The sequence below is a fragment of the Trichomycterus rosablanca genome, chromosome 12 (assembly GCF_030014385.1).
Source record: "Trichomycterus rosablanca isolate fTriRos1 chromosome 12, fTriRos1.hap1, whole genome shotgun sequence".
Taxonomy (NCBI): Eukaryota; Metazoa; Chordata; class Actinopteri; order Siluriformes; family Trichomycteridae; genus Trichomycterus; species Trichomycterus rosablanca.
Genome location: NC_085999.1, coordinates 36,718,841 through 36,728,483, shown reverse-complemented (window position 1 = coordinate 36,728,483; position 9,643 = coordinate 36,718,841).

Sequence of the window (9,643 nt, the reverse complement as noted above, 5' to 3'; positions counted from 1 at the left end):
TTTTCATAAGCTTTTTTAGTGTCAACCTCAACTTGTAGTGACTTGCTGTTCGCATCACTTGATTTACCCACATTTCTCCATATTTTCTACACTTTGGTGTTGTGCTCTTATTTACACATTTTTGTCTTTATTCTTTATTTTATGCACTTTTCTTTGCTTTTGTTCACTTAAATCTACTTCATAATGCCCCTCTCTTTTTTTCCTTTTTGTTTCTGTTTATATTATAACGTGTGCTTCCTTTTTATTGTTTTTATGCATTTATTTACACTGTTAACAACGTTTATTTTACTTTATGCATATTTTGGGACCAGACTGATTTGCTTTTCTGTCTTTGTAATTTTCTTATGTTAAACACCTTCATAAACTCTGTGAACCTTGTGAACACTTTTGTACACTCTCCTTAATTCTCCATCATTTTCCTTTTATTCACTTTTATTTATTAGTTTTTACTCTCACATTTACTTCGTCTGATTGAGTTGATTTCTGGTTCTTTTTGGCTTAGTTTGCCCTTCGTACACACAGCACATTTCAGCAGCTTTTAATCCAGTTATTTCTGCTGTTTATGTTCCTTCTCACACTTCACACCTTCCTCTCCATTTTCGTTCACCTGTCATACACGTTCATGCACTTTTGTCTAATTTATGAGAACATTTTGTTTATCTGTACTTTACCTGTAAAGAAGCTCATTTGGGTGAAAGTACGTGGTTTAGTCACTTTTCGTAACGATTTCATAATTGTTTTGCATCTTTCTTTCTATCATTTTTGTTTAGTGTTTGTTCTTGTTTTAATTTTGCACACATTTGTATGAATTTTATCCATTTATGTTTTTTCTTTCACCTACATTGAATCAGTCAGTCCCATTCAGTCAGTCAGTAAATTAATTCATTTCTGTCCTCATTTTGAGTGTTTTTGTGCTTCGTTCAGCCTTTGCTTATTTGTACAACTATCTAAATAGTTATAGACAATTTTATATATAGATATTTGTGCACTAGCACTGTACTCTCTGTTTCATTCAACAACTTGTGTGATTATTGATCACTTTAAACAAACTTTTATTACATTATAATACATTTTCCTTTTTGTGTGTTTTTGTCTTTATTTTAATGATATGTTTTTGTTACATGCACAAAAATCTTTTTTGGTCCCTTTTCGAACTTCATTTCTTCACGTTTGTGCTTCATCCAATATCAGACACATTTGTGTAATCTTAACATTTCATCTTCCCTTCTCTTTATTCACCCTTAATAAGTTTAGTTAATAAGTTTTTTTTTTTAGATTTCGTTTTGTAGATTCAAACATATTAGTTCATTTCTGCTTATTTTGTCCCCCTTTACTCACACACATTTAATTTTGGATGCTTTTTGTGTGTCTCATTTATATTTCTGTTGTATTATTTTACGCAGCCTTCTTCTCTTTTCTTCTCTTTATTCATCTTATCATTTTGGCTCACTTTTTACATTCGAGCCCATTCATTAAAAGCTGTCATTTTAGTTCAGTTTTTGCATTTCTGCTCCTTTTGGTCCCGTTTATTTTACCAATGGACTACTTTCACCATTTTAATCACTCGAATGTTTTATCACTCTGTTTAATTTAAAGCAAGTTTATTTTCGGTCTATCTTCTGTAGGTTTGATTAATTTCTTTAGTCTAATTTCGTCCTAATTTGTATTCATTCCTGTCATTGTTTGTCCAGCTGTAAACGTTTCTTAATTCCATGGAGCTTTTATACACATTTACGTGATTCAGTTACAATTCTGAACATCATCTGTCCATTTTATTTAAACTATTTTCTGTGACTTTCATCACCATTAGAATTATTCATGTAGTTTTTTTTTTTTTTTACTTTTCTTCTTAGTTTAGTTTTTGTTATATTTGTAGTGCCCGTTGTCCAGTGGTGTGTCCTTTCAGTGTGTGCTTCTGTTCTCCAGCTTTATTTCCCTTTTGTATTTTCTAATGTTTAATTAAACAAGTAATGTCTGTGATGTTTGTCAACTTTATACGAATTTTATTTAGGTTAAGGTAAATGTTGTTGCTTTTTATTAACAAAAAACGTTCCAATACTGGCTTGTTTTTGAGAATTGTATGATCTCTTTGCTCAGCATGAACTTTTACTACCAGTGTTTACATGCTGTTCATGCTGCTCCTCATTAAACCAGTTTTATTTACACATGCTAACCTTTGTGTACGTTTTAATTAGTTCACTCTTGTCTGGTATCATCAGGTGGTTTTCTGAAGAAGAGCCAGTGACTCCAGGCTGATCCTGCACGCTGTGTTTGCTTTACGCTGAGCCACACGTACAATACGTGTAGCTGCAGTTTTGTTCGTTCGGCTCGCGTTACGCAGGTACAGGTGAACTTCTGCTGTGTCTGAGGGGAGGGACTCAAACGACCTGGACTTTCTTTCACTCCATTTGTTTCTCCTCTGGGTTGTTATTTAACACGTTGTTTAGCTTAACGATGAAAAAGCTTTTATTTGACTGGAAGGAATAACATAGGGAGTTGATGCACATCTGGATGGAGATGGACAGAAGATGTGGTAAATGTGAAGCACACCAGTTAGAAGATATGCAAAACTTATACAGGATATGCAAATCTCCCAAACCGACATACTGGTTCTCCTGTAGAACATCCGTACCAGTAGTTTCTTTCATCTCCCTGACATTTCTACACTGTTTATGTTCTACAGAGTGAAAAAAAGTGAAAGAGGATTAGATGAATATCCTACCCAATTAAACATATGTAAGCTGTATTTAAAACATTGGAGGTTATCACAAGAATGCAGTTTAGTCAGGCTTTTATTACTTGTTTAAATGCTATTAAGCACTGAAAGAAAGTTTAGTGCTTCCAAGGTATCCCAAATTGTTTTGCATTGGCTCTGGGTTCACAGGGGTGTAATGCCTGTTCCATACCTAACACATGTGTGCTGTCTGCTTCTTTTTCATCATCATTCATTGATATTTATTTGTTGGTGAGGTCCCTGCTAAGTTCTGACCAGCTGAATGTCACCAAATAGATCACTAGAACTTGTGGAAAGTGTCATTGACTAACATTAAATCTACTGTATTAAACATTAATCGCATTTAGCAGACGCCTTTATCCAAAGCGACTTACATTACAGGTACAGTATACAGTCTGAGCAATTGAGCGTTAAGGGCCTTGCTCAAGGGCCCAACAGCAGCAACCTGGCAGTAGTGGGGCTTGAAGCAGCATCCTTTTGATTACTAGCCCAATACCTTAACCACCTGGCTACAGCTTAAACTCGTTTAGATCTTCATTAAAGATGCAACAATATCATAATTTTGTAGTAGCAACAGGTAATAAGTGGCAGTGGGTGAACAGGGAAGGTCGACTGGGATTCATTGCCACTGTACAACTGTGACCTCTGCTGTCTGGTTTAGGTGCCTGCTAGTGCTGAGATATTTGCAAAAAGGTGGACAGATAGGCTATAGCTCTCCTCGGCAAGAGAACTGTACTAGGTTGACTGTCACCGATTAGACTGGAAAGAAAAAGAGTACAGTAGTAGTTATTAAGTAATGAAGTTACTGGACTATTATTTGGAAGGTCACTGGTTTAAGACCCATCAGCCACCAATTTGCCACTGTTGGGTCCCTCAGTAAGACCTTTAACCCTCAATTTCATTTTTTGTATTTTGATTTAGTGTTTTGGCTAAAAGTATGTGCTAAATGCCATAAATGTAAATGCAGCATAACTGAACCACATTGAACTGGCATCATCCAATCATCAGCACCACTATTTACTTCATGAAGTGAGATTTGAATAAGCAATTAGTTTAATTATTTGTTGAATCAATGATATTATTTACAGCTTGTTTCTGTAAAATCTGTTAACACTTACAATCCATTTATAATCCAAATAAATCCAAGTTAAAACAATGTTTTTGGCCAGTGTAGTGTCTGCAGTGCATGCACAGTAATTAATGTACAAATCTTTATTTATGAAATAAACATTGTAAGTACTGTAAACCATAATTACTCACATTTCTGATTTGAATGCATTTATTTGAAACATAAATGGCCAAATTGTATGGTCCTCTTTGTTAATCTTCTGAGTAAAAGTAAATGAACACGTCTGCACGTGTTAAAGTACAATAACTCTTAATTTACTGAATTTAACACAGTGAAACTAAACACAAATGAGCAAAACATGTGATTTATTTGATAATGTTAGAACTGACATTGATGTTGATTGTGCAGATAGTAAATACTGATACAGATTTGAGAAATTTAACACAATCTGAAAGCTGCATTTATTAAGCTGTTAATGTGTAACCCTAGCAACCATAAAGTTTCTGTGTACTATTATATTATTATTTCTTTTATACCATTCAATTATGAGAAAGCAAAACCTACAAACGCCTCCATGTTTATATTTTCATGTGTAAATGTTTATAAGGAAAATACAATACTGACGTATCTATTCCTGTATTGTTACTGTCATGCCTGAATGTTAAATAATTTTGTTTCAAATCATTTAACATTCATATATTATCATTTCCAATTCCCTATTAAAATTAATCTGGCGCTTACACCACCACACACTGGCACCCGCTCCCTCTGACATGTGTGAAGTGATCAACCACTTCTTTACATCAGCCAGCGGTGGATCCTCATACAGAGTGTCATGCTCTGCTCTAACTGTTCCTTCAATGCTCGTATCGGCAATAAGGTGACATTTTATCCGACCTTCCCTTCCTCAGACAAGTTTGATTGTGTCGAGTCCCCAACTAGGTCAGTGAAACACTGAGACTCAAGGTCCAGATCTTGACAACTCTCCACTAGCATTTTAGACTGCTTTAATATACAGTAGGGCTTATAAGGAAATAATAAATAAATATGTTTAGTCCTATAAATAAATGCATATTTTACAGAATATCTGCTGGGAGACACTAAGAGGAGCTCCATATCCCATTAATAAGCTAACTTAATAAATGGTGGCATGCTAAAATAATAAACATTCTATTTAGAACTCCTCAGTAATGGTTCATTTAATTAGACCCTCATGTCAGATGACAAAACAAGGACCAGGGGTGTACAAACCTTTGCCTGCAATGCATTTTATTTTGATGTCTATATATTTTAGGATTAAACATTTCATTTTTTTTTAAATGTAGCCTTAAATTGTTTAAACGATCTTATTTCATATAATACCACAATAAATCTAATCATTAACAATAAACCAACAACAATAAATCTAATAATCATAACAATAAACAAAAAAATAAAAACACTAACAATAATATTAATAACAAACATACATATACACACAAATATACATATCCATAAACACACACACACACACACACACACACACACACACACACACACATACACACACATTCATACACACAAAGACACATATATGCACACACATTATATACTCATACACACAGTGTGTATAGAAGCTCTGCTATAGGCGGATCGGACTTCCTGATATGCAGATCTGCTCATTTACAAGTCAAACACGTCTGACTGTTATCAAACCTTCAGTGAATGATTGTGCATCTGAAAAAGGTTTCTCACACCTCCACTCAGCCAAACTGCTTACACACATTCAAGGGGCGTGTCTCTTATAACACACCTTCTGCAGCTTTTCTTCTCCTGTGACTTCACTGTTGGATGGAAAATCTGCTGGCTGGGCCAAAAATGAACAGACAGCAATACAGTCAAATTATGGTCACTTAATTCATCCTTGAACTGATTCTGATTGACTATAGGTGGCGATATCTATGTGCCCATTTAAATAGGGCTAGTACGACTTCACTCATTAGCAAGTACATGGAATAGTAGTCTTCCTTTAAGCTCGGGAAGAAAAGTAAAACTGTCTCCTGGCACCTCAGGGACATTCGTCTTGTTGGTCAGATAAAGCTGCTGAAACAGGCAAGACATCCTTCACAGTCAAGCAAGCTTTACACGGACCTGGGCTTAGAGGCTGCAGTTTGAGAAAAAAAGCTGCTGCTTTAAAACTGTCATCTTAAAGCTGAAGTAAAATGTATTGCCTATCACGTGGATGAAGAAAAAGCAGGAACAGGAGCTTCTTGATTAAACAGCAGCCTCTAAACACACGTCTATGTAAAGCTTGCCTGGCTGTGGACAGTGTCATTTATATTGCAGCAGCTTCTAGTTAATGAAAGCTCTTGGATAACATCCAACAATTTGTTTATAAATTGTGCTCCTACTGAGGAGGATACAGAAACAAATAGACAGCTAGACAGACAGACAGACAGATAGATTCAACTGTATTGTTATTGCTCAGGTCTGTATACATAGTAATATACACCGATCAGCCATAACATTAAAACCACCTCCTTGTTTCTACACTCACTGTCCATTTTATCAGCTCCACTCACCATATAGGAGCACTTTGTAGTTCTACAATTACTGACTGTAGTCCATCTGTTTTTCTACATACCTTTTTAACCTGCTTTCACCCTGTTCTTCAATGGTCAGAACCCCCACAGGACCACTACAGAGCAGGTATTATTTAGGTGGTGGATCATTCTCAGCACTGCAGTGACACTGACATGGTGGTGGTGTGTTAGTGTGTGTTGTGCTGGTATGAGTGGATCAGACACAGCAGCGCTGCTGGAGTATTTAAATACCGTGTCCACTCACTGTCCACTCTGTTAGACACTCCTACCTAGTTGGTCCACCTTGTAGATGTAAAGTCAGAGACGATCGCTCATCTATTGATGCTGTTTGAGTCGGTCATCTTCTAGACCTTCATCAGTGGTCACAGGACGCTGCCCACGGGGCGCTGTTGGCTGGATATATTTGGTTGGTGGACTATTCTCAGTCCAGCAGTGACAGTAAGGTGTTTAAAAACTCCAGCAGCGCTGCTGTGTCTTATCCACTCATACCAGCACAACACACACTAACACACCACCACCATGTCAGTGTCACTGCAGTGCTGAGAATGATCCACCACCTAAATAATACCTGCTCTGTGGTGGTCCTGTGGGGGTCCTGACCATTGAAGAACAGCATGAAAGGGGGCTAACAAAGCATGCAGAGAAACAGATGGACTACAGTCAGTAATTGTAGAACTACAAAGTGTTTCTGTATGGTAAGTGGAGCTGATAAAATGGACAGTGAATGTAGAAACAAGGAGATGGTTTTAATGTTATGGCTGATTGGTGTATACATAGTAGTAGTAATAATAATAATAATAATATGTAAAATCAGAATCAGCTTTATTCGTCAACTATGTTTGCATGTACAAGGAATTTGGTTCTGGCTGTTGGTATATACAGACAATACAGTAAACAAAACGCTAAGCAGACAATGTACAAATTATAACGTGCTGGTAAAATGTGCAAATACACATAGAATAGAAAAATAGCCTAAGATAAATAATAATAGCAAATCATCCAACTATTTGTGAATAAATAACTATACAGGGTCTTAAAAAGTATTCAACACCCTCATAGTTGCAACCTGATGTTTGGATCAACTTGATCAGGTACTTTCATTTCTGAATCCACAACTTGTTTTAGGAGGGAAGTAAAATGTTCTCCGTTCATAGGTTTTCAACCCCCTCATCATAACTGTGCACAATGTGAACGGCCCGGTTCCTCTTTACAGAGTTCCTCTTCATGAGTTCTGTGAGGTAGGGTGTGGGGTAGTGAGATGGTGAACAGCAAATTTGGCTCTGTTCCTCTTGACAAAATTCTCTTTGTGAGGAGCGGTGCAGTGAAGAACTACAATTGTGATCAATGTGCTTTTCTGGCTGACTGTTTGGTACACTATATGGCCAAAAGTATTTGGACACCTGACCATGAGCTGGATGGACATCCCATTTCAAAAACAAATGGGGTTTAAATAGAGTGATGTCTTTGTGATCTTTTCAGCTAGAACAACAGCCAATCTTTGGAGAAGGCTTCTCACAAGACTTTTGAATTATGTCTGTGGGAATTTGTGCCAATTCAGTCTGTCATCACCATTATTCATGTCTGTATTATTTATGTCATGTCTGTATTATTCATGTCTGTATAGAGTTTGCTGGCTGAAACACATGAATTCAAACAATTAGAAGGGGCGTCCCAATACTTTCATCCATACAGTTGAAGATTGGACTCCTCTGATGTACATGGAGCTTCTACACTACACAGGGTGTGAATACTTTTTGAGTCATAATATTTAATTTGACATCAATCTTTAGAGAAGGCTTCTCACAAGACTTTGAAGTATGTCTGTGGGAATTTGTGCCCATTCAGTTTGCCATCACCATTATTCATATCTGTGTTATTCATGTCTGTATAGAGTTTGCTGGCTGAAACACATGAATTCAAACAATTAGAAGGGGCGTCCCAATACTTTCGTCTATATAGAGGAAGATTGGACTCTGATGTACACAACATGGGGTGTGAATACTTTTTAAGTCATAATATTTAATTTGGCATGATGTTTGAGAACATAGAATAATGAATAAACATCTGGTTTATGGGGCTGAATACTTTCCCCAGGCATTGTGGGTCCATGTACAGGGTGCTGAGTGTGGGAGAGGAGTGAGCATGAAGTGCTAATTTGAGACGTGCCCAGGCGAGTGAGATGCAAATTGAGGTCATTTTCTAGTAAAATGAGGGTTTAGATCAGATCTGACCTGATCTGTCGGAGCTAAAGCCCAGCTGTAGCTCCTCCATCCTCAACCCGTAACACACCCGCTCTTAAACAAACACACACACACACTCACACACACACACACACACACACACACACACACACACACACTCACTGTGTATTTGTTTGCTTTGTGTGTGTGGATGTAAGGAGGAGCAGCTGGAACCATCAAACAGGATCTGAATATCAGTCTCATTTTAACGGCACAAAATTTGCGTGACCACACCGGACTCCTACTCACCTGCTCGGCTATTTTCCCAGTGCAGAACTGCACACACTCTAAATGGCCAAAAGTATGTGGACACCCTGACTAATCTTTAAGTTAACATGTTATTAAGTTTACATTACATACAACTAAGACTGTATACATTGCAAGCAACTGAGAGTTAAGGGCCTCGCTCAAGGGCCCAACAGTGGCAAGCTGGTAGATGTGGGACTTGAACCAGCCACCTTCCGATTACTAGTCCTGCAGGAATGATCTTAACCGCTGAGCTACCCCTGTCCCGAAAGTTCAGGCCTCTCAGCCAATCTAAAACTAATAATGAATTAAACAAAATGAAACATCTGTTCTATTAAATAAATCATATGCTTTTAACTAATAACAGTCTGGGGAAGGCTCTTTCCTGTCCTTGTCCCAGTAGGACTGTGAGTTTTTTCACAATTTAAGTCCATTAAAACATTGGTTAATGAGTTTGCACAATCTCATGATGTTGTTTTCTTTCACTGCAAAATCATCGACCCTGGTCCTTCCCTAATATGTTTACCTGATGTTAATGTTGTTGTTTTGTCTCTATGCCTCAGTGTTTTTTTTTTTTTTTTTAGTTTAATTATTCAGTTATGCTTAACATAAATGTAAGGACAATACTTTTCTTCATCATTGAAACCATTTAATGGTCTGTTCAACTATTTCTAACTTATATGCCAACTTGAATCTAGCAGCTGAAAATCATCCATAAAAGTTAAATCATTTTTGTGATCATATCCACTGTTTGGTGGAGGCTCATTAAAAA